This window comes from Pseudonaja textilis, chromosome 2 (assembly GCF_049901715.1).
Source record: "Pseudonaja textilis isolate UNSWEBS1 chromosome 2, rPseTex1.2, whole genome shotgun sequence".
Taxonomy (NCBI): Eukaryota; Metazoa; Chordata; class Lepidosauria; order Squamata; family Elapidae; genus Pseudonaja; species Pseudonaja textilis.
The window spans coordinates 185,191,242-185,218,450 of NC_141991.1; the positions used below are offsets into that span (position 1 = coordinate 185,191,242).

The 27,209-nt window shown below is 37.2% G+C and overlaps 1 protein-coding gene and 2 non-coding genes across 9 annotated transcripts in view; 2 read left to right on the forward strand and 1 right to left on the reverse strand.

Annotated features, from left to right (window-relative positions):
• The window catches only part of NFIB (nuclear factor I B), a 319,107-nt gene that overhangs the window by 21,348 nt on the left and 270,550 nt on the right, over positions 1–27,209 (forward strand). The window lies entirely within an intron of this gene.
• Positions 15,459–15,530, forward strand: TRNAH-GUG (transfer RNA histidin (anticodon GUG)). The gene has a single exon. It is a non-coding gene; the product is annotated as a tRNA-His (tRNA).
• Positions 16,279–16,350, reverse strand: TRNAH-GUG (transfer RNA histidin (anticodon GUG)). The gene has a single exon. It is a non-coding gene; the product is annotated as a tRNA-His (tRNA).

The window sequence follows — 27,209 nt, forward strand, 5'->3', positions numbered from 1 at the left end:
TGAGATATTCTCCCAGAGACTACAGAATAGCTGCAAGGGGGAACACAAGGATTTTAATTCCAAACAGGAATTTAATAGTGTACAGCAGGGGTCTCCAACCTTGGCAACTTTAAGCTGGCTGGGGAATTCTGGGAGTTGAAGTCCACCAGGCTTAAAGTTCTGATATTGCAGTTTAGATCAGAGTTTAAACAAGATGTTTTCCTGCACTTTCAAGATGCTAGGTGAGAGTTCACCTCTGGTCACCTACGCAAAATGGATTAATTAGCCTAGTTCATCCAATCAGAATGTTTTTCTGACAGACCTACTTTCTAGTCCTCCACATTTATTCTATTTATTCTGCTTTGGAAATCTGCCTTTCACGTCACCTAAATTGAAGAGGTGGCAAATGCCACATTTAGCAAAGCCGTAGTGCTGTTAATGAGGGCTTGTAATACAAAAGTTAGGAAAATAAAAGAACATGGAAATGACAATAACATTTGGTCTGGGGAAATGCAGAAATGCAGTGTATATAGGCCCAGAGAAGTTTGTGAAGAGAAATGTTTCTTTATTGCTGCCACCTGCTTTATGAAACAGGAACAGATACTATACACAGGCATATTACAGGATGTACAATATTGGAAACAATTACTACCTAATAAGAAACAGATGATAGATAAATGCAGTCATCGAGACATTTTAGCTATAGATTGTGTACAACTAATCAAGATTTATAGGGGTCAATTATATAGGTTAAAATTTAAGAGAGAAGATCAATGTGAATAAATCCAGAGTGGTTAATTTATGGAAACACATCTGAGCAATTACTGTAAGAAAAAGAAAGATTGTGAAAACCAAAATGGGAGGAAAATCCCAAATCTTTGAAGAGGAAAAAAAGTGCAATTAAATTTCAGAATTCAGAAACATGATAAAAAAAATTGATAGAAAAACAATGGGAAATGCAGACTTCCAGTTTCAAACAAGACAGGACATAGAATAGTATCTCAAGTAAAAATGTCATTAAGTAAATTAAATGTGTATATCAGTGACAATAATATATAAATAACATTATATTAGGGGGAAATGCATGAAAAATTGTCCCTATTAGCTACTTTTTAAAATAAAATGTATCTATACCATTCTAAAGGCCATATGAATTCATGCAGATTCTTTTAAAAGTTAGTAACAGATGCAAAAATAAGTCAAACATAAGCTAAAAACATTAAAAACAAGAACGCATAATTAATTAGTTCATCTGTTCCTTTATTAGGGGAAACCACATTATCACCAATTAACAAGCCAGCTTTCAAGGTCTAAATTTATCATTATTACTCTCCAGATCCAAGTTGTTTGTCTTGATTTTTAAAGTGGTAAATAGTTCAGGTCATATTTGAGGGAATAGTATGTCTTGAGATGAATTTGTTTGAACGCTAAAATCTCAAAGAAGACATAGAGGAATAATTATATTCCTGTGTCACATCTGAATGATAAAATGTACTTGCTTTAGAGCTGTGATTTGTACCATGCTCTCTGTTGTCAAAAAAAGAGAGAAAGTTAGAATTTAGAATGTCAATTGTTTTATTTAAAAATAACTAATGTTTATGTATGATTAATGCTATTACTGTAGGTAGGAGAAGAACAAGCAGAATTGGTGATGGAGTTAAGCATGTCATCAGTTTAGAGTCATTACAAGCAGTCAAAATCTAACCCCTCTTGAGTTCTGTTAACCCTTATCTGGCGCCCATTTATTATTGAACTTCGACTAGATTCTTGTGTATAGCCTTGAATAAATATTATATGCTATACCTAACAGATGGGTCTGATTCTTTGCACTTGACATATTTTAAAGTATATTACTTATTTCTGTATTCTTATTGCTATAGGGGTTCCCTACAGGATCCTGGCCCTTATATCTTTTGTATTAAAGATCTCCGAAATAACTTGCTTTCGTTCTTATTGTTCCCAACATCAGGATTTTTCAAACTTTTTCAGGCTGTGAAACCTTAGTTTTTATTTGATGGGAGGCTAAGAGAAAAAAAACCAGCTCGAATATAGCTGGTTTTCTATCGCTACAGCTTTGTCTCTTGATTATTTGAGATAACTAACAGGTTCCACAGGCTGAAAAAAAATGTGAAAATTTCTGCTGTAGAAGACAGCTGGAACCTACGTGTATCAACATATCCTGGAAAAGAAGACGTATAAGCAGGAGTGGGCCGCTAGGGGTTCCTAGCTAAGATTCTGTGCAGTTTGGAGAACACCCAAATCCCACTCCTCTTAGTTTTCCAGCTAATGAATAGGGAGAGGGATCATATCAGTAAAATATATTGCTGTAGTGCTCAGTTTGCTCTATTTATCAGTCTTTGAAGAAACTGTTGAGACCAAGATAAAGAGGCACATTTGAAAAGAGCAAAGGAATTTTACTTTCCCAGAAAAAAAGAAGGGGCGGGATGGTATTACTAGTTTGAAGAACTACATGTATAATTTTTAGAGGAAGTAACTGAGAAAGGGGGGAAGTTGGGGAACCACAAATAGTTTGGTCGCCAACTATGGAGGGAGATCAAATTGGAGGTTGAATATGGTTTGCATACAATGCTGAATCAAAAAGGAGGAGGAGGAGGAGGAGGAGGAGGAGAACTTAAATGACTCCTTTCAGAATCAGGAGAGGAGCCTTCTCTTTGTTACCTATCACGGGCTCATGGGCTCCTAAGAAATAGCGAATGATGGAGAACAGCAACAACAACAAAAAGAGTAGAATGCTATGGTCTTTTCAGACTACTTCCCAAAAGGAAAGTAGCCTGCCAACTTATTTTTTTTCAACAGGGCATTTGACCCAATACAACAAAGATCTCTTTATACTCTTACCTTTACACTGTTTCCTAGCCTGCACGGAGGAATTTAGGTCGGAGATTCACAACATCTGGGGTCTGGTAGGCATAAATAGAATGTGGAGAACATGGAATTTTATCTCGTGAAATGGAAGATCTGCAAACTTGTGAAATGGTGGCCAAAAATTGACATAGATAGCCTGGGACAAAGTTTTATGGGGCAGGAAGCTATCAAGGCTGGTACTCCTAGTGACCTTGGAAAAGCAGCTTTAAAAGAAAGGCAGGTGAATGGAACTGCTGGGCCTTGGACTGAAATAAAATTTATCTCCCTATTTCTTTGGACAGCATGATTTTTCTATGGAAACTAGAGTTTATTACTTCTCACATCCCACAGCTTCTGCTAATTAGCCCTCAAAGCTTCTTCTCTTTGCACAGAGTTCAAAATATAAATTCCAGGAACTTCATATCAAGGAAAGATGTGAGAAGCACTTTCATCTGAGGTCATTTCATCAAAACATCTTTCCTATGAGAAGCAAAGGCAGAAAGCAGCTAAGGTGCCCTCAGGTGGTCTCTGTTGGTATTGCAAAGGATTGCAACCGGAATAAACAATGGATTTATTAAAACACAACAAAGCAAAGTTATGCTATACTACCGGTACATTCTATACTATATTCTTTTACAGAGAATTAAAAAACAGACATTTTATTATGGGCTTCATTTCATATTTCTCTATCATGGCAAAATACAAATAATATAAAAGTGAAATGTTCTTTTGATTGTTCTATTATGTTACTGAAATATTACATCCTATTAATTTTTAAAAGATGCAGCCTAAATGTAGAACTTGAGATGATCTGTTGTAATATGCTCTTCTACACCATTTTCATTTAATAGCGATATATATATACACACATCAATATATATATATATAATATCCATGATTTGAATTCCACATGTTCTATTGATTGATTGTCCTGTGTCAGAAAATTTCTCCTTATTTCTAGGTTGAATCTCTTAAAGAGAGTTTAGTTGAAATGCAGGTAAAAGAATTATAAACAGGGAAATAGATGAAGAGTTTTCAGTGATTAACACCTGGCAGAGCAAACTGAATACTATCCAATCACAATTTTTATCACTACGACTGATTGTGCTATACTCGTTTAAATAATATTATTTTTTTCTGAATTTTTATTCATCCATACCACATATTCCCTTTCAGAGTAAGCAGTACTTTGAAAATCATATTAAAAAGTGAAGAAGCAGACACAGAAAATTAAAGGAGATAAGCTAAGAAAAGGAAATCTAACTAAATCTAATTTACAGTAATAATATTCACTATTAAAATCTTTACTATAAATTTCTACTCCTTTCTATTGTATCTATCCTTGCTACTACCACATCTCTCCATCAATTCATGCCATATATATTTTGTTTTGGATTCTCATCTCTCTCACTCATTACCTCATCTGGCCATAACTTTCTGAGTGTTTCCTTTTCTCTTAGCCTATTCCAGGGGTGTCAAACTCAAGGCCTGTGGGCCGAATCAGGCCTGCAGGGTCCTTAGATTTGGTGCATGGGGCTGCCCTGGAAACAGCGATGGACTGGTCTGCTAGTGAAAACGGGGCCGGGTGGGGGGGGTCGTGCGCATCTTCCCGCGCTCCATTTTAACTGGCAGAGGGCTAGCAAAACAAACTAAAGGCAAAACAAAACAGAAGGAGAAATGTTTCCCCTTTTGCATTTGAGCATCCAAGAAGGGACAGGAAAGGAGACAGGAAAAGAGGAAAGACAAAGAAAAAGAAGGAAAGATGGGAAGAGAACAAAGAAGGAAAAATAAGGAAAGAGGGGAAGGAAGAAGAAAGGAGAATGAAGAGGGAAGGTACAAGAAGAAAAGAAAGGAAATAAGGAAATAAATAAATTGAATGAATTTACATACCAGCCATTTTGCTGGTCCTGCCAGCTCCGTCTGGGCCACCACAGTTGCCCCTCTGAACAAGCTGGCCACCGCCTCCCCCTGAGGTCAAGCACAATTCTGATGCAGCTCTCAATGAAATCCAGTTTGACACCCCTGGCCTATTCATTCTTCCTTCTAGTATGGCTGGCTTGGAATTCTGGGAGTTGAAGTTCACAGGTCTTAAAGTTCCTGAAGTTGAGAAACTTCATTTATTTTCTCTGCAAGACCAACCACTTCTACATGCTTTTTTTATACTAATCTCTCACTTTTGTACTTCATCCACATTCATTCAGAATCCATTCACTTGTGAACCTATTTTATTTTATTAAACATACTTCTTCAATATTCCATCGCAAAGATCCCTTCCAGTTCGATTCTGATTGATTGATCACAACTTCTCCTTACATATCCAAATAAATTGACATCACCTATCAGGAGACTCCCAAGTTTTCAATTTATCAACCCCTTCAGGACGTTTTGTAATATTGTCTTCCATTCTCTCTCTCTCTCTCTCTCTCTCTCACTCTCACGTCCCTTTCTTTTCTTATATGTGTTTATCAACTCCATTCCACATGAACAATTCCCTTCCATTCAGATCTCTTCCCCTTCCTTCTAATTTCAGAACCATACAAAAAAAATCTCTTATTGATTTATTTAGTAATATAGAACGGTGGTGGGATTCAAATTTTTTTACTACCAGTTCTGTGGGCATGGCTTGGTGGGTGTGGTGTGGCTTGGTGGGCATGGCAGGGGAAGGATACCGTAAAATCTCCATTCCCTCCCCACCCCACTAGCCTGCTTTCCAGCTCCGTTCTCCTTTTCAGGGCAAGAAAGGAAGATCCAGCCGATCAGCTGAGACCTGGGAGTCAGAGACTAGATGGGGGCAGGACCAGGCAGAGGTGGTATTTGCCGGTTCTCTGAACTACTCAAAATTTCCACTACCAGTTCTCCAGAACTGGTCAGAATCTGCTGAATATCACCTCTGTTATAAAAGTTTCTACATGACCTTGACACTAAAATATTCAAAACTATATTTTTAAATATCTATCTATCATCTATCTATCTATCTATCTATCTATCTATCATCTATCTATCTATCTATCTATCTATCTATCTGCTTTCAATTTTGGTTGTATTACCCACATTTATGAAAAATAATGAATAGGTTAAAACCTGCTGCATGGCACATTTAATGCAGCTGTTAAAATAACGGACCCTTTTTTCCAACAGCCCATTTTCCATGTGTGATTCCCATGGTTCATTATACTACTAGTCCCATCCTAGCATTATTGTTCCTTTGTTTCTTCTGGCACATTCTCACTACTACAACAACTCATACATAAAATGTGATAAAGGAATGTTTATTTAGATATAAAATCATACACCAAAATGGAAAATGAAATCTATGACAAAGAAATAGTTACAGTTGTCCAAATAAACTAAAACAGAATTACTCTCCATTGTATGCTTTACAAATACATGAGTAAACTAATAATAGTGCTTCCACGGTAGGTGGCTCAGAAGAGTTCTTTTATAATTAAGTCTCGGGACCATATGTTTCTGTTGACATTAACGTACTTAGTTCCAAATGAGTCAGCTTCATTCAAGCATCTTAATTCAAGAGTAGGTGATTAGATCTTAAGCTGAAAACCTATTAGTAGGTAAGCATTTACACGACAGTATTAAAGGAATACTGCAATTATAGTGCAATTGCAGACAGATACTTTATATCTGGGTCTAGAAACCTAATTATCGTTTCATACTTTGGACACTGAAAATCTAAGATAACTTTTCAGGCCTGATCACATTCTCAATCATTTGAATTGGACTACATTCTGACCATAAACCATTCTGATAATAAAAACCAAGCATCAGCCTGAATATTATAGAATAGTATGGGAGAGATATCAAAATGTTTTTCAAGGAAGGTGTTATTTTGCACCCCTTAGTCTCACTTAACATGGGTACTACTTCCAGAGGAAGACAATTCTCTACAACCATAAGTGGGATTTAGAAACTCATCATTTCTTCTAACAATTAGGTAACATTACATCTTTGAAGATATTGGGCTTTTAGACGTATTGTTCCATCTAAAACCTATTCCCAGCTTGGTTACCAAAACTCCAATAGATTTTTATTTATTTTAATTTCCTGCTGGGCCAGAAGTCAGTTTTGATCTCAGTAGAAGCAAATTGAAAAGTCGGCCTTTACATTTTTAGAACTGAGGAAAGATGGCAGGGTTAGATTTGAGGTCTTTTCCTTGAAGTATCTGATACTTCAAAATTTACTGGGCACTAACACACTTAGCCTGTAATCAGTGCCCTGTCACATATTCTAATTTACAAACTGCATAGCCGTGCAAAGGCCTAATTCTGGGATTTGTTTGATTCTTTCCAATCTCCTTCTGTTTGTACCACTTCAGTATATAAATAGTTTTAGAAAAAGTAATAGCTTCCATGAATGTTTGTGTTGTTTGATGTGTTGTTTGTGTTGTTGATCTTATTAAAGAGTTTACCCATGAATCATCTTAACATAGATAGGCAGTCAACCCAGTCAAGTCTGTGGATCATGCTAAATTATTCAGGGTGGTTGAAGCCAAAAGTCACTGTGAAATATTCTAGAACAGGGGTGTTAAACTCATGGCCCATGGGCCAGATGCATCATGGGATGACCCTGTCCCCACCCGGTTTAGTGAAGGGGGGAGGAAAGTCCCGATATGCCATGTGATGCCGCCATGACGATGTAAGTTTGACACCCCTGTTCTAGAAGGACCTCCCTAAATTGGATGTATGATCAACCAAATTTAAGTAAGTGTAAAGTGAGTGCATTGGGGCAAAAACCTTCATGTATACTCCAATGGAGGTTTAAGCCATCTGTAACTAAGCAAAAAAAAGAACTTGACATCATAATAGATAATTCACTCAATTAAGATGTCAACTCACTGTGCATTAGCTGTGAAGAAGGAAATTCCATGCTAGGGATCATTAGAAAAGGGAGTGAAAGCGACAACACTAACACAGTAATGTCATTATAAAACTGTTGTTTGTCCACATTAAGAATACTGTGTGAGGCTTTAGTTGTTGTATAATCGAAGTTTAAAAAGAGAAGAAAAAGAACAACCAAGATGATCAGGAGCTTAAACACTTTTCTTATGAGACAAGGTAAAATTTGGGATTCTTTAGGTTAGAAAAAAATGTTTAGGAAGACTATGATAGAGGTGTATTATTTCATGTATAGCAGAGAGAAAAAGGAAAAAGGTACTTTTCTCAAAACATGAATGGAAAAAGATTTAGAATAGAAAATATACAACACCTCTTCACAGAATGCAACTTGGATAGCTTTGAAAAGAGATTGAATACTTTTATGGAAGGTTAGTCTATTAAGGGCTACAGGTCTTGAATATTAATTTTATTTCAAGTTAGAGGTCCTTGATTCTCTCTGAGCTTGGTTCTTTTCTTGCAGATGTTTCATTACCCAAACTAGGCAATATTATCAGTACTACTAACTTTTGAATGCTAATTTATTTTTATTTACTTTTTATTTCATTTGATTTGTCAATCGCTTAAAGGATAATAGGTATAAGTATAAACATGAGTAAGAATACAGGAAATAGGTACAAATAAATGGGGACAATAGGACAGGGATGGGAGGCATGATGGTGCACTTATGCACGCCCCTTACAGACCTCTTAGGAATTGGGTGAGGTCAACAGTGGATAGTTTGAGGTTAAAGGAGTGGGAGTTAGAGGATGTAACAACACAGTCCGGTAGTGCATTCCAGTCATTGACCACTCTGTTGCTGAAGTCGTACTTTCTGCGATCAAGTTTGGAGCAGTTAACATTCAGTTTGTATCTGTTGTGTGCTCTTGTATTGTTACGGTTGAAGCTGAAGTAGTCATTGACTGGTAGGACATTGTAGCAGATAATTTTTTGTGTTACGCTTAAGTCCAACCATAGGCAGCATAGTTCAAGGTTGTCCAAGCCCAAAATTTCAAGCCTGGTGATATAGGGCCATGATGGCGAACACAGAGCCATTTGTGCCGGCACGCGAGCTGGAGACAAACTTACCTCACTGCGCATGTGCACCCTCGCAGCTGATTTTCGGCTGGTTTGAGGCTTTTTTCGGCCTCCCAATGGCTTGAGGAAGGCTTCTGCAGGCTTCTGCAAGCTTTGCAGGCTGAAAACTAGCCGTGTTTTGTCACTTCTGGTATTTTCAGAAAAACAGGAAGTGATGAAATGGGGCTAGTTTTCATCCTGCAAAGCTTCCAGAAGCCTGCAGAAGCCTTCCTCAAGCCCCAAAAATCAGCTGTGAGGCGCAGTGCAGGTAAGGGGGCGGCAGGGTGGGTGGGTGGGGGATTGCACGTGCATGCATAGAGGGCATGGGGGAGTGAACATTACCTTCTTGGTGCTGACACACAAATGTGAGCATGTAAGCGCACACACAATTTTGGCACAGGAGCCCAAAAAGGTTAGCCACCACTGATATAGGGTATTCTGTTGCGAGCAGAGGAGTGTAGTACTTGCACTGATGATGTTACCCAGTTTGGGTAATGAAACAACTGTAAGAATATAACCAAACCCAGAGAGCAGCAAGGACCCCCTCATTTCAACTCTGAGCTACAAATATTCTCCTTTATTGGTTATTTCAAGTCTCAAGGCAGCGTGTCTCCACATTACAAAGAACAGGGCAGAAGCCATGCAGTATCTTCATCTCTTGCTTCCAAGCACCCCGTGTACATCACAGATTTTTATGTTCTCAAACATTTAAATTATGTGGGTATGTCCTTCTTTTTTGATGGACTGATATAACTCTTTTGGTTTCTTATATATGTATGTCTTTAAAAAAAATAAATAAATTAGTGTAGCCAGTATATCATGCTTTAGTTTTGGTCCCAAACCACCAACATATATGCATTCAATTTAATGTATTTCACGTAATCAGAAGATACATCGGTGTTTTTTAACCTTGGCAATTTTAAGAGAGGTGGACTTCAACTCCCAGAATTCTGCAGTCTGCTAAGTTGGCTGGGAAATTCTGGTAGATGAAATCCACCTCCATTAAAGTTGCCAAAATTGAGAAACACTGCATTGGATTATTTATTGAAGGTCCTAAATCAGCAACCCTATTATATTTTGAAGTAGCTATTTATCTGCAGCAATTCATTTTTGAAGGGCCCTTGGAAAACTAAATGTGCTCTAGTTTTTAGAATATGTAAGAATTACTTTACCTAAAGGCGGGGTTGGTTCTACTGTCTTAATACATCAGATACCATACAAAATAAATGTTGCTAAGATGGCATTGGAAAAAAGCATACAGTGCTCTATGTTGTTTTATATAATTCAATAAAATCTAATATTCCAAGATAAACGTTGTGTTGAGAAAGCAGGATTTTCACACTTTCATGCCCATCAAATATTTTGATCATTTTGCTGAGGATGTTTGAAAATGTACATATTTCTAAGAGTAAGAGTTGATCAAGGTTACTACACATAATAGTTGAATGCTGCATAATGGATCCAATGTATTTAAAAGAAGCTCTCTGTAAATACAACTTGATGTAACATATATATTATTAATGGGCTTTTGAAAAGTGCTGTCAAAGCACCCGTGGTCTGATGACACAAAGGAAGAGTTTAAAAGCCATGACTCTTTGCTTCCTTTGTACTTAGTGATAACAATAGTCCAACACTTATGTGGTATAACCAAGTCTTCTAGGCTGTCATTTAGTATCTTAAATGCTTCTATCCTCCTCCTCCTTCTGCTCCTTCTCCTCTTCTCCTCCTCCTCCCCCTCTTCCTCCTCCTTCTTCTCCTCCTCTTCCTCATTCCTGCATTATGTCAGGATCCACTTGTTGGCAAAGCCATCTCCATTTGGCTTGATCCAGGGCAGCTTGAGGGATGACACCCACACACATTTAATGTCACATTAATTTAAATCTAAATGTATATGCTTTTGACTTAAACAGGATTTATTCTCAATGATATTTGTTTCGTATATGCTCTTAAAACTCTCCCAATCCATGATCCATTTGAGTACTTTGGACAGCAGTAGATATCATATTTCAAAAGTTATAAGCAGGATGGAAAATTTCTTAAAGTTAAATACTGTACATCTTTTTCTATTTATTGTGATTTAAGTTTGTGACAGAAGCTAGCTATAGATGTAGGTTTAATTCATTTGTTTGCTGAATGTATAAGTCACCCTATAGCATAATGCAGATGTTACTAACCAGTGGTTGGATTCATTTTTTTTTTTACTAATGGTTCTGTGGGTGTGGCTTGGTGGGCGTGGCAGGGGAAGGATACTGTAAAATCTCCAGAGGTGGTATTTGCTGGTTCTCCGAACTGCTCAAAAGTTCCACTACTGGTTGTCCAGAACTGGTCAGAACCTGTTGAATACCACTCTGTTACTAGCCACTTATTATATTAAGATAATCTCATGCTGCCGTACCAGCCTATACTGTCAAAAGATGTTCCATGTTTTAAGATATTTGTATCTCCACTAGAGAAATGGATCATATCACAAGCTCTTTCAAGTAACTTACTGAATCTTCCCTGGGGCTTGAAATGGGTTCTAGAATATTCTAGAATATTCATAAGATGCTCATCCAAGAAGCTTATGTTTGGATGTGGCTTATTTGTTTGTTCAAATCCAATCCTCTGTGGCTCTATGACTTCATCTGGATGCCAGAATTCGTAGCAATGGCTGTAACTGATTGTAGAATTCTGAGAGTCCAAGTCCAGATATCTGGAAAATTACCAAGGTAGGGAAACCCCGAACTAATGGCTCAAATTTTCTTTATCACATACAAAATATAAGATCATCAGGAATCAATTTCCTCTGCCTTGTACTCATGAGAAAATGTAAATGACTCAATGAATCTTTATGTCTTTTAAGCAATCATAATTGAGTATCTTTTATTACCCTATATATCAATTTTAAACCCAGGTTTCCCAAAAAGTTTAATTTTACTGGAAAAAGTATGCTGTAGTCTAGATCCTTTTGAAGGACACTTCCAAATATTGTCTCTGTGGTATATCACCACTACCCATACAATGTACTTTACTCTGGACTATAATTGTCTGGGGCAAACCCACTGTACAGGCCAACTGTCAGATTTGTACTGCTGGCTGGGATATCATGATATAACAGTTTTCAAAACAGCCCTTAATTGTTGGAGGCCTGTTTGAAACTTGCATGATTGATGCTGCACTAAATTAAATTGAAGGGTATTATTTGTTTTAATAAAATGGTATGGTTTCACTTCATTACAGTTGGCTATTATTGCAAATCAATTTTGTTATACCCCAAATCATCTCTGTTGGAATCTTTGTGAAACATTTAGCATGTTTCCTGGTTCAATTTGACGTCTATTTTTGGTACGTCTTTATTTTACAATGGCCCATTTTCTTCACTGAAACATATGTAGAATTCTCATTAGCAAAACTGACACATTCCTATCAAAACTTCTAAAAGGGAAACAGTGATTGCTGTAATTGTGAAATGTGTGAGACTCATGTAGCATAATTAAAGAGTGCACTGTTATTATCTAGTCTCTATCTGTGAAGTGCTTCTCTGAGTTAAAACCATTTCTAGCTTTAAATAAAGCATCATTTGATATAAAGCAGCAAGAGAGCAGTTTCCTTCAATTCCCTACTTCTTAATTAGAACAGTTGTGTTGGTTGATCGTCTTTTTGCTACTGTTGTTAAAGAGATGTTTTAACAAGCAGTTTGTTTGATCAGCTGACACTACAATGCAATGCTGGCAGGCTGTTATGTTAAGCTGAACCCCAAGACTCTTTTCTGTGAACCCCTCCCCCAATTGACCCCAATCTAAAATTTGAGGATGGACTTTTCTGACATTCTGAGCTTGAAACTTCATGGGAGATGGCTTAGGACCATGATGGCAAACCTATGGCACGCATGTCACAGGTGGCACACAGAGCCATTTGTGCAGGCATGCGAGCCCCAGACAAACTTACCTGCACTGTGCATGCATGCGCCTCCCAGCTGATTTTTGGCCTGTTTGAGGCTGTTTTCGCCATCCTGGAGGCTCGAGAAAAGCCACAGGGCCTTCTGGAAATACCGGAAGGGCCAAAACAGGTCCATTTTTCAGCCTCCAAAGCCTGCAGAGGCTTCCCTCAAGCCTCTGGGAGGGTGAAAATGACCTCCCACGGACTTCGGAGACTCTCCGGAGGCTAAAAACAGGCACTTCTGGTATTTCTGGAAGGCCCATTTTTTTGGCCCCCTGAAACTTCAGAGACTTCCCTTGAGCCTCTGGGAGGGCAAAAACGGGCAAAAAAATCAGCTGGGAGGCGTGCACATGCACAGTGCAGGTGAGGGGTCAGGATCGGGGTGTTGCACGCACATGCGCAGGGAGGGTAAGGTGCATTGCATTGTGGGTACCAGTGCACACATGCTTTCGGCACACCACAACAAAAAGGTTTTCCATCACTGGCTTAGGATATCCCTAGGTTTAGAAAACAAAGGATCCAAAGATGCTCAATTCGTTGTGGTTCCTGAGATCCTTCAAATGTAAGAGTGGACCTCAATTGTCCCAAATTAGCTCAACATTTTGTGAAAGTTTAAAGTTGTTCTTCTCATAACTGGGAAGGAGGTGTTTTCTGAAGCTTCTTCAGCTAACGCAGGGCTGTCAAACTCGCGGCCCGCAGGCCGGATGCATCACATGCTGGCCACACCCATGTCTGCTTTAGCAAAGGGGGGGGGAAAGTCATGATAGGTCACGTGACTCTGCCGGGACGACGCCAGTTTGACACCCCTGAGCTAATGGAAAGGGACTTTTTCATTTCAACATTTGAGGGAAAGTTGCGAAGGCAGCATTGAATTGGCTGAAGGCAGAGTCACCTTAAGGTGCAATGCCAACTAAAAGCAATAAGAGAGCAGCTCTACATTTCGCCTGGATAATTATAATTAATCTAATTATGCCCACAATTATTATTACACACCAGGAATCTAAAGGATTTTCTCATCCTAAGGAAACCAAATGCTACTGGGTTATATTGACTTTGTCTCACTGATCTCTTAAGACGGTTAATGTTCCATGTGTGATGGACTATTAATGTTTAGCAGCAATGTCCATGCAATTTTATTTATTTTTATTAACTTTATATATCATACATCTCACCGCCAAGCGACTCTTTAGGTTTGTTTTTCTAATGTCAAAAAGAACAAAATGCTGGACTAAAATTCATACATGGCTGGAAAAAATGACAAAACAGCATAGATTTGAAACCAGAGATATTTTTATTGGGTATCTTACCTGAAGGATATAGTAAAGAATCGATATATCTGATTATAAATGTTTTAACAGCAGCTAGAATTGTATTTGCCAAAAATTGGAAAAGTGAAAAAATTCCGGAGGTGATTAAGAAAATAATGGAATGTGCAGAAATGAGTAAATTGACATTAACAATTAGAAAGCAAGAAGACAAAGAATATTATAAAATTTGGGATTTATTTTGTCAATGGCTAGATAAAAAATAGGGAAATAAAATATATTATAATTTAAATATAACATGATAGTAATGATAAGGTAAGGTAATGATATGTTATAATTGATTATTACACATTAGGTCATGTAATAATTGAGATTTGCTAGAAAAGAATGGTGTGAATTTATAATTAAAGTCTGATAAGGGCTTAATAACAATATAATATAATAGGCATAGTTGATATATATGAATTATAATTTAAATGTAGAAGGGAAAGACTGCTGATATTGTGCACAAAAGATATGTACCAACTGTCACACTGTACAATGGAAAGATGGTTTTATTTGTTGTTTTATGTTTGTATTTGTTTGTTGTTAAAAAATAAAAAATTGGGGGGTGGGGAGAACAAAAGGCTGGAACCAAATGATCATAACTTAATTTGCTTCCACTAAACCAAAATATTTGTAGCTCAGGGTTGAAATGAGGGGTCCTCCATGCTCTCTGAGCTTGGTTGTTTACCTGCAGTCATTTCATTACCCAAATTTGTTAACATTATCAGTACTCTCATTAATTCCTTATTTCTCCTGGGTTTTCCTCCAAATCCATTTCTATGTTTGCCCTTTTTATTTCATGCAAGGATTTTATTTATTTTTATATAACTGCCCACCTTGGGTGACACACACACAATTAATGGAACAAATACGAAATAATCCAAATAATTAAGAACAAAATGCTGTTTATAGGTGTAATAATATTTATTAACATGTTCACCTTGTAACCTATTATTTAAAATAGTTTTAGAATAGCCAACTTACTAATATTACACCTACTTACACCTACTTTTTTCTATTTAGAGTTGTTACTAAACAGTTAGTAAATAGGTTTTCCTCAGTCATCAATGTTAATGTTTTCTTTTAAACTATAAAGTTGCAAAGGTTTTGTTTCAGTTTTATATTTTTCTTAGGCTATACATGGGGTTAAACCTGTTCTTAGCATAAAGCTCTGCATATTTTGATGCTCCTGGGAAAGCCTTAACAATTTTGCTGCCTTCCTTATTGCTCATCGGTTCCCCTAAGAGAGAAAAAAGAAACCAACAACAGGGAAACGGAGTCAATCTCATTTGAAGCTGAGGAGATATTCGAAGACAATATATTTGTATATACTTTCGCCAGTAGGTGGCGCTAAAAGCGAAGACGTCATCATTTAGCCTACATGAGAAAAAAAGCCACCGGGTTCCCAGCTCCAGCGTAGCTCGCCGTGATCGTATAGTGGTTAGTACTCTGCGTTGTGGCCGCAGCAACCTCGGTTCGAATCCGAGTCACGGCAAACGAGGAAGAGCAAGTTTTTAATCCTAAACTTTCCCTTATCTTGCTTAAGAGTTTCCTAATTTTAAAAAGTTATTTAAAAAGACAAGGTTCAGAAACTGTTCCAGAGAATGTGATTAGGAGAAGGTTGAAACAACCCAATATCCTCTTCCTGCGGTACTTAAAGGTACCGTGTCATTATAAAATAGCCACAGTTTCAGCTCTGCATATATTCAGTCGGATTATTGATTATTCAACGTGTAAAATAATTGCTGATTTAAAAAAAAATTCTTTTACCATGTGCATTAGAAGGGTTTGCTTCTAACATGCTTATTAACTCCCAAGTGTTTCTGAAGAGATCAAAGGAGCCTATGAAACACATAAAATAAACTTTTTTAAAAAAAATTACACCGGTTTTTGCTTTCAATAGCTGGAGATAGTTTTCATGGTCCAATCGCCTCACTCACAGGCAACTGGCACATGATACATTTGCAATATTAGGGGTTGCCGGCTGTGGATGCTGGGCATTGGGGTCCAACCCAACTTCAAAAACGAGTCTTTCTATGGAAAGGCAGATGTGGGAGCCATACAACATCTAGGCAGTACTCCATGTATCTAGTATGCAAAGCCAAAACGGTCTCGGCTAGCATTTTATTCAGCAGTTTAGAAAAACAAAGGCAGGAAAAATAAATGTTATTTTTTAAAAAAAAGACAAAGAAAAAAATTAAAGACTTCCCCCTTTAGTGTTTTTCTTTTATTTATTTATTTTTTGCCGTGACTCGGATTCGAACCGAGGTTGCTGCGGCCACAACGCAGAGTACTAACCACTATACGATCACGGCAAGCTATTGGAGAAGTTGCTTACATGTGATTGATTTGCATTCGCCTCTAGCAGAGCTGTGAGACTGCTGCCCACCAATGTCAATCAGTATGACTAAAGTATCTCCCAATAGTCCACTTATATTATTTTATTTCGTTTTTTTAAATTACTTTCAATACTTTTATCTTACTTTAAGGATTTTTTTTTTGCTGAGGTGCTAACACATATTACATTTCACACGAATGTTACTTTGTTATTATTTTTAATAAAATACATTACATTACATAAGTGTGCCTACTGTCTCTGTCCTATTGTCCCCATTTATTCATACCTATTTCCTGTATTCTTACTCATGTTTATACGTGTACCTATTATCTTGTAAGCGATTGACAAATCAAATAAATAAATAATTCTATATGATATTCACTTCCCCTTTCAGTGGAAGTTTTGGAAGGGGGGGGGCTTTTAAATATTAATTCCATAACATCAGACATCTACAAATGGATTTTTTTTAATAAAAAAAATCAGGGACCGCAGTGCAAATAAAAATAATTAAAGGAAGAACAGGGTCCTTTAGGCCTCAGAAACATTAAGAAATGTTCAATAAACTGAACAAGGAGAGATTCAACCTGGAAATAAGGAGAAATTTTCTGACAGTGAGAACAATCAACCCTTTTGCCTTCGGAAGTTGTGGGAGCTTCATCACTGGAGGCTTTCAAGAAGAGACCGGTCTGCCATCTGTCAGAAATGGTGTAGATCGCCTGCTTGGCAGAGGGTTGGACTAGATGACTTACAAGGTCCCTTCCAACTCTGTTAATCTGTTAATCTTAAATTTCAATAGTTCAGGAAGGTTTCAAAGGCAAGATTCTAGTTTCTCAATTTGGGGAGGCAAATTTACTGGTAAACTTACATTTCAACTGGCTAGAAAGTTAAATACAAAAAGATAAATTCAAAACATGATCACATCGAGTATGCTTATCTGTGTAATAATTTTCTTCCCTGCCCAAATCAGAGAATTCCGGGACAAGTCTTGACAGAGTCTTTTTTGCCATTGCCTCCTTCCCAGAGCCGAGAGAAAGTGACTGGCCTAAGGTCACCCAACTAGCTTTGTGCCTAAGATGGGACAAGAACTCACTGTCTCCCAATTTCTAGCCCATTAGTGAACCCCGTACCCAATCACAAGAGGGGTTATTAAATCAAGTTTATCTGATAAACAGTAAAAAGGGGTTTCTGATAAGCCATTGGGATAATGAAGGGAACATTTGGGGAAGCACTGCTATGAACAATAGCAGTTTTCATTAGCGCTTAAGTAGGTCTCTTTTCTAACATTGAAAATTGAAAAGGTGATAAACTTGAGAATATATTATGTGATGCATTATGTGATAAATCGGAGACTATAGGATGCGAATATAATTCAAGGATCATGCTGTATAAATAATGCAGTTCTCTCATTTTATATTATACCCAAATTAACTGCATCTCCAATATACATGAACTGGAAAGCCCCCAGACCTGATTTGGGGTTTTTTGTCTCTTGATTTTGGGGGAGGTGAAGGTAGAGGCGGGGTAGGGGCTCTCTTTTGATGCTCACCAAGATGCAAAAAGTCTATTTCTGCTGTTTAATGCAACTGGGAGTAGAGACATATGAATCCCAATCCTTATTCTGCTCATTTTTGGTACATCAATTTTCTTACTTGAAAAATAAATAGCACGATTTCTTCATGACACTGGAAGTTGTCAGTGGAAAAATAAATCAGCTCAAAACTGGATTAGAGATGGCACATCCCTCAGCAACAGGCTGAGGATTAAAGCAGACAGCCATTCTACTCTGACTGGAACTCTTGTACTTTATGCATGTATCTGATTCATATCACAGTTGGACAAAATCACAGGCATCTGTTTCAAATTAAAAACAGTTAAGCCATCTTAAGTTAATCATACCTTGAAGAAACATTGTAGGGTAAGTGAATCAAACAAGCTTGGGTTTTGTTTGGCCTTATACGTTTTTCTTTGGAAACTTAAAACTCACATTTGAACAGTGCCGAGGGTTCTTTTCTCAATACATTTGAATAAAAATGGTAAGCGCCTTTAATAAAATAGGAGAAGTTTGAACTCAATCAAGGGTTATTCGATCTGGTTCGAAGAGTTCAAGATAATATGAGGATGTTTTATTGCTGGGTCAGATGAAGAGGTTTGGATTTAGCATTTTTATAGTGGGGTCCTTCAGCAGTTAAAGATGCTGAGCTGGGTTTGAGACCTGCACTCCGTGGAACGGGTGAGTTCCCGTTACTTGCCCCAGCTCTTGCCCACCTAGCAGTTCAAAAGCATGCAACTGCAAGTAGATTAATAGATACCACTCTGGTGGGAAGGTAACAGCATTCCATGCATCTTTGGTGTATAGTCACTTTGGCCACAAGACCATAGAAATTTTGGACATCTCTGACTCCCTTGGCCAAGAAATGGAGATGGCCACCATGCCCTATAGTTAAACATGACTGGCAGGGAAACCTTTACCTTTACACTTCAGGTGAACCAATTTTGACATAGCTAGTTTTCTGACATCTATATTTCACAACACTGTACACTGTTAATGATCATGTGCATAAATGGCAGATTCAGAATATGTGTTTCAATCCCAATACAAGAATGCTAGAAATCACAGACCCATAAGTTTTCCTCTGCTATTCTAAATGAGTGTGCACTGATTGTAGTATGAACACAATTGTTTTCATATGAAGAAAGAAAATATCGAATAAATAACTGACATGTATTGAAATAAAAGCAAGCAGCATTACCGTTGATTCTGCACCAAATATCCAATGGCCACACTACATCTTTGGAGTTGCAGTACAACTCTAGTTTACATTGTTACTACTTATTCTCCCTCTTTCTAAATTCATGTTCCCATGATCTTCGACAGAGTGACTATGACCTAAAGACCATTAAGTTCTTGTCTACTTTAGACAAGAAGCAGCAATAACAAAATGTCTTAGAAGTTATTCCTGTTTACAAGAAACCTAGAACCAGATAATAAATCAGATTAGCATTCTACTCATCAACAAGTCTGTAGGCCACAGGAATTCATGGAATATTTATTAAATATGGCAACAGAAGGAGAATCACTAGAAGTTCCAACTAAATGATGTCTGCAAAATCTGGAGAATTGATATAGTGGCCAACTGACTGGAAAAACGTTATTTGTATATCAGTACTTAAGAAAGAAGAACTCATAGATTGTGCAAACTATCCCCCAATATTCTTAATTTCATCATCATCTTTTTTTTAACGACCCCATAATCCCTTGCGGGGTGGAGTTTGGACTACTGAATGTTTGGACTACTAAGTGTTTACTGGCCGGGTGCCTTTCCTCTCGCCAATGTGGATTTATATTCAGCAGCTATATTCTCAACATGCTGAGAGGGAGAAATATCTGCCTCTACCCTGATTGTGAGGCGAGAGCTCCACCTCTAGGCCACCATTTCATATGCTGGTAAAATAAATATTATTTGCTTTTTTTTATGATCATTCTAACAGTAAAGTTATTATGAAAGGGCTACCAAGAAAAAAAAGAAAAAAGAACAGGGGATGGTAGGATACCAATGCCTACAGCCTCTTAGGAAAGGCAATATAGCAGTCTAAGGTTAAAGTTTTGGGGTTTGGAAGAAAAAGAGTAAGTATTCAGACATTGATACTGTTGATGACGTATTTCCTGCAATCAATTGGCGATTAACCTTGAGTTTATCTGTTGTGTGCTCTTGTGTTGTTATGGTGAAGGAATGCCAAAAGAGGTCAGATTTTATATGCCATGCTTTGACTATAGATCAGTCTGCATAAGGTTCTTAAATTGTAGAGGTAGACCTCTTAAATATCTACCTTTGGAGTATCTCATAAATTAGAGCCCACAAAAAGGAACACAACCCCCCGCCTGTTTTAGAAAAAAAAAAAGACGGATGGTGATACCTGATAACCCCATGACTCCCCTCAATTTAAGCTGTAAATTCAAAGAGCCAGAACAGCTCATTATCCTCATGCAAAATTTAAATAGACAACTAGAAGCCAGAGACCGCATTAAAATGGAATACGAGAATAACCTTGGAAGATGGGAACAAGAGATGCTAAAGAACAACCAGATAGAAAGGGGACAAGCCCACTCTTGAGTAATGGCAGAAACCTAGCAAGGATCCACCCTATCAGATGGTTAAAAAGAGACAGTGAGATATTTGTATTTTCAGACTTGCAAGATTCTGTTCATGTAGCCTCACAAAAAAGTAGAATTAGTTCATCTTGTGTTTCCTGTTTGGTCTATTTTGCAGACTGACACACACATAGAACATAGGCAAAGCAGTCTGGCTCCAAGTTGACAAAGGACTAAAGCAATACTCTATACTCTCTCCATATTGATTCAATCTGCATGCTTAATGTATAACGAAGGAAGCTAGATTGGAAAAAGATGAGCATGGTTTTAAATTGGCGGAAGAAACATCAATAATGTGCACTAAGCCAGTAACACTAATCTGATATCTGAAAATGCAAATAATCCAGGCCTGAAAGTCAAGGAGCACAGTGCAAAGAAATGCAAATAAAATTCGATATAAAGAAAATCAACCTCAGGACAAAAGAAGTAGAAACCAGATTTGGAAATGGCAATGAAGATACAATGGATAGGTAGCTTCTACCTTTCAATCAATTATCAACTCTAAAGAAACCGGCAGTCAAGAAATGCACTATTGAGTAGCACTTGGTAGGCTAGCAGTGAAGACTTTGGAAAATATATTTAAATGTAATGATATGTTTCTACCTCCAAAAATCAGAATTGTGCACGCAATTATTTTTCTTGTGACACTCTATGGATATGAATATCATACTGGTGGTTTCTCTTTTTTGAGGCAAACTTTTCTATCTGGGAAAGAGTTTTGTTTCAACCTAGGAACAAATCAGGTTCAGATGAATATTCATTCAGAATATTCTTAAGTTGATTGCATTCTGACAGAACAAAACTTGACCCAGTGATAGGAAAGAATAGGATTTCCATAGGTGTCCCTTGAGTAAATGGAGTAGCTGCCCAAGTAAACTGCTGTCAGCTTGCTAATTTGGAGGGGAAAAATCAAGCATAGAGCTTATTTTGAACACATATTTGAATTTTGTTTAACAAAAGCAAAACACCAAATTCAAGCACGCTAAACCAGAATAACCCTGGCCACTCCTTTTCAGTAGGCCTAATTGAAGTAAACACCTTGCAAATTCATCCAACACACAAGGATGCAAGAGAGCTAATCACTCTCTTCTTTCTGCTTTCCATCAAAGTGGGGTTGTCAAACTCGCCTCGTCACAGCGGTGTCACATGATGTAGTGCAACTTTTTTCCCCTTCGCGAAACCTGGTGTGTACGAGGCCAGCGTGTGACACATCCGGCCTCAGGCCATGAGTTTGACAGCCCTGAATTAAAGCAATTAGCACGCATAACACTTTAAGAGCAACACACATCATACAGGGGGTTCGCAATTTACAACCACAATTGGACCAGAATTTCTGTTGCTAAGCAATGAGTGAGTGGCATCTGATCTTATGTCCAATTTTTGGCCACAGTTAAGCGAATCACAGCATTTAAGTGAACTTATTCAGTCACTAAGCAAAACTAGCTTCTCCCATTGATTTTGCTTGTTGGAAACAGGTGGTGATCATGTGATCCGGGATTCTGCAATCATCATAAATAATGCCGGTTGCCAAGCGTCTGAATTTTAATTACACCATTTTGGGGATGCTGTGATAGTCATAAGTAAAAGAATGGATGGGGTATTTTTTCCCTCAGAACTGTTGTAACTTTGAACAATCACTAAATGAATGTTTATAAGTCAAGGACAACCTCTATATCAAAAAAGAACAAGAGAAGTACAAACTACAGTATATTATTTTATTTTATTTTTGAAGGGCTTTCTCTTTTCTTTCTTTGTCTTTTCTTTTCAAAACAAGAGACCTTGCTAATGATATCAGATTTGGAGACTAAAATTGGAGAATATGCACCAATGGCAAAATGGATAGTATATATCTCCATAATAGGAGTTTAACCGAATTTAAGCAGGGTGGACTCTCTTACAGGCAGCACATTACGCACCAAGGCAAACTTAGACATTTGAAAAGAAAAGTTCTCTGACCAATTAAAAATAACAGCTGAAAACAGTTAAACGGTAACTAGCAACAAACCTTAATGTTTAGTATCAAAGTATAAATATATAAATTGTGGTTAGTAGTTGATGGGCACAAATGGAAGGGAAAGAGACAATATGTCATTTAAAAGTTTTCCCACAGTGCTTTTTATTCACACTTTGTAGTAATTTCTTTTTTGTCATTTTCTTCTTTTAGTTTTATATTTCATTATCTTAATAATTAAAAACTTTAAAAAAACCACTTAAAGACATATGAAAATCAGGGCACCGCAAACTCTAATGGCCACCGCAAACCCCAATACGAACAAACTATCCTACACCCAACAGAGCAACAAACCTATAAACAATCATGCAGAAAGACTCAAGAGAGCAAAATTAGATGAGGGGGGCTCAGTAACACAGGAGAATGACCACAAATCTATAAGATTTCAGAGCAACATACAGCCTCAAGAACTGTCCTTTTAAAAGACTTCTAAAACCTCCACAAAGCATCAAAGCACCAGCACATGCACAGAGTGTGCACCCACAGCAAAGTTTAAGTAAATCAAAGAAACACCATACAACTATTCTTTCCATTTCCAAGCCCTGCAGCATTAACAACACTTGCATGTATAATCCAGAACTGCACATATCTATATATTACAGTAGTGGTGGGATTCAAATTTTTTACTACTGGTTCTGTGGGTGTGGCTTGGTGGGCGTGGCTGGGGAAGGATACTGTAAAATCTCCCGTCAGAAGTGGTATTTGCCGGTTTTCCGAACTACTCAAAATTTCCTCCACCGGTTCTCCAGAATTGGTCAGAACCTGCTGAATACCACCTCTGTAGTTGATACTCAACTGTTTTGAAACTCATCAAAGTTTTAATTTTAATTTTTAATCAATTAATTAATTAAAACAAAATCATTATACAAAGATCCCAATCTGGATGTCAACCATGGAAGCTATGGTATACCCGAATGTTTCGGATCTGAATAAGACAGTGAGCTATAAAGAGCTATTAGATGAACAAGGGAAATTAAAATCTAAGCAGGAGTTGTGTCACAAGGAATACAAGTAGATTGGTGGCCATACTTACAGATACAATCTAGATATAAGAAAGACGTAGAACAGTACGGGATATATTTGGACCAACAAAATTGGATAAAATCTTACAGGGGCCAGAGAGAAAAATGATTACCAAAATGTACAAGTATTTATTAAGATATAAATTGGAAGAAGAAACTGTGAAGGAAACAATGATAACCTGTGCCAAAAACTTTGGACACCGGATTAATTTAGAAGATTGGGAAAACCTATGAAAAATAAATTATAAATTAATTCTGTCAGCAACTTATAAGGAGAACTTATATAAAATGTTTTATTGATGGCACTTACCGCCAGCGAGACTTGCAAAAATGTTTCCTAATAATTCGGCAAGCTGTTGGAAATGTGGCTACAAGCAGGAAACCTACTACCATATGTGGTGGACCTGCCCAAAAGCAAAAAAATATTGGCAGAAAATTAGAAATTGGCTGGAAGAAATTACAAAAGTTAAAATGGAATGGAAACCAGAGATATTTTTGTTAGGAATTTTAAAACAAAAAAATTAGTAACAAATTATTATATATTATATTCCATATATTAACAGCAGCAAGGCTTGCCTTTGCCCCAAATTGGAAATGTGAAAATACTCCCCCCGAGTTCATGATTATAAAGAAAACTTTGGAATGTGCAGAAATGGACTTAAATGGAATGGAACTTAAAAACAAAGAGGAGTCAGAGTACTATGAGATCTGGAATTTTTGGTACAGTTGGTTGGAAGGTAGACATGAAAGGAACGAAATAAAATCAAATAAAAAGGTATGATGGAAATTGGCAACATTACATGCAACTATGTTGGTAGTATATAATCAGATGCAATTTTGTGTTATATATTAATGTAATAGGTGTGAATGATTATTCTACAATAATTTGAGAGATGTCAGATTGAGTGAACACTGTCTTGCTTTACTTTGTGATAAGTGGAATGTTTGGTTTTATTGTATTTGTATAAATTTGTTTAATAAAGTATTTTTATATTTTTTAAAAAACACAGGGGAAATTAAAAAAAGAAAAAGAAACTCATCGAAGTTGCTACTCAACACATTTTGAAATGAAAATGTTGTCCTGGTACTCTACCGGTACAAGCTAGAATTTGTCCGTGTCACTACTTTGTAACTCACTACATTATTCCCTGTGGGAAAAATTGGTATTCATCCTTTTTGGTACTCATTGCATCTCCTGGAACCAATTAATGATGATTACCGTGGCAGCACCACTGTCTGCAAAAAAATAAAAAGTGCATGACAATGCATGTGCAGCCCACAGTCTCACTCAGATGAATTCTGACGTCCTTACTGCACAGCCTTTGGACACTGCAGCACCAGCCTTTGTCATTGTCTGCCTTGGGAGGAATTCCAGTCAAGGAGCAAACTCAGAAGTACTAACTGTAACTTTAATGTAAGGGTGAATTAACAGAAATTTTCAAGTCTGAAGGTACATCACCTTTACAGCTGAAGACACTAGTGAGGGTCTCTTCTGAGATGTTTGCCACACTTAACTTCCTTCTGCAGGCTCAGCTGCCTCTTATCTGCCACTGTCTAAGTTGCAACTCTTCCACCTGTTTCTCATGTACCATTATATCAAACCTTAATTGCTTAACTGCTCCTTTTTCTCAGCTCTTGTTTTCCTCCTCATTCCATGTTGTATCAACCAGTATGATTAAGATTGGCTGCTAGACTGAGTAAGGTGAGGGGAAAATTCGACTCAACTCAACCACAAGCTAGGAACATAACCATATGCTTGAAAAGAACAGCTTAATGTTGAGATCCAGAATACTTATAACAGGTCAGGCTGTTTTCTTCCAAGGCTGAAAGAAAAGTGTTTCTTTTTTTTTTCATCTAGGATCCTGGAAACAACAGGTTCTAGGTAGAACTTCTGCTTTGCTAGATTAATTCTGGTGTATTTACAAAGTTAATCCATTTCTTCCATATGTATATATTTCATGCATTGTTTAATGTGGGCATACCCCAAAAAATATTTCATAAGCTTTTTTTCACTAATTTTTCAGAGAAAAACTAGTTTGGGAAATAACAGAAATCGTTTTTTCTTAATTTTTTCTCTCTAGACCTTTTCCTCTTCAGACACAAATATTTAATAAACAGAATGTAAGCATGAATCTAACACTGGCATTACCTTTTTCTACCACAAGGAGAAGAAAAGTTCGCCTCAGGAAAAGTCCCATTTAATGATAGATATTGCACATTGAAGCCACTAGGTGGCTCGCTCTACAAATGTTGGAGTATTGTACTGGCAGCTTTCAAACTACAGAATGAAACTGAGCATGCCCACCTATAGACCGTTACCAGCAGTTGCTTTCATAGCTTTTATCCTTCGGAAAATCTTTGTTTATGGACATCATCAAGCCAATAAAGATCTTCATTCATCATGATATCTAAAATACATTAGCAGTTTGCTCCTCATCTGTCATTCCCTCAATAACATCTTTTGGATGCATCCTATCCATAGAATTAACATTGCTGATATTGTAGTTAGTAATTTCAGCTCTTCAAAGATCTTCTTTAATATTTTCAGTGTTGTGATGTTTTATGTAATTTTGTAAGTTCCAGTACCAACTGACATTAAAAACAGGCTTTACCTCTTCTACTTGAATCTTTAGTTCCCTCTAGTGTCCAGCTTCTAGAATCTAGAATCATAAAGTCACTTATCTTTGTTAAGATTTATAATAGCCAAGGTAGCCAAAATAAATCTGGTTCCCAGGAGAAACTCTTTATTCTTTATAGTTAATTCCAAAATCTTACACTAAAAGTCAATATTCAGAATTTATCTGGATCCTTATTCCATTTATTCTCAGATCAAAATCTTATTTAGCCTTTTGCTGTTTATTTAATTTGCTTTAAGTTCTTAAACTTATAATAAATGTTCCTTTTGTTCAGAGTTGAAGGTGAACTCATCTGGCATTTTTTTCCAACTTGTCATTTCAAAGATCTCTAAAAATTTTAAGATGATTAAGAAGCAATTCCCTAAAGTGATTAAAGTGAAGTTCATAAACATAGTGTTCTTTAAAAGGTTCTACTGCCCAATAACTTGGCTAATCCCTTCATCTTCTGGTGCTCAAATCGGTAAAAGACCATGTTCTGGAAAGTGGTGGGCTACAACTGATTTAAAAATTGGTTTAGTGAGCCGAATGCATGGTTCGCACATGCACGAAGCATTCAAAAACAGCCCATTTTAAGCTTAAAAACTTACCTTCTATGTCAAGCGCTGGTGAGTAAAACAGCTGAGGCATGGCAATCTGCTGTGCCGCGTGAATCAGCTGAGCTAAAAAAAACAGAAATATAGAACAGGAAAGGGCAGGGGTGGGTGGGTGGGGTCAACTGCTCACTGGAACTTCCAGTTCACTAGAACCAGTCCAAACCAGTAGCAGCTTACCACTGGTTCTGCAGTTTTCTTGTGTCTGGAGCACATATGGGCAATCTCCTGTCTTCTCCTTCTCCTTATAAGTTTTTACCTCGTGCAAAATTCTGGATGGCAGCTGGATAACAACAAAAAGATGCAGAGATCTCTAACTCTATGCTGACATTTAGTGCTCACCAGAATTTTGGCTACTGAGATCTAATAGTGCTAGCTGCTATCTGTTTTTTGTAAGATCAATTTGTAGAAATTAGATTACAGGAGA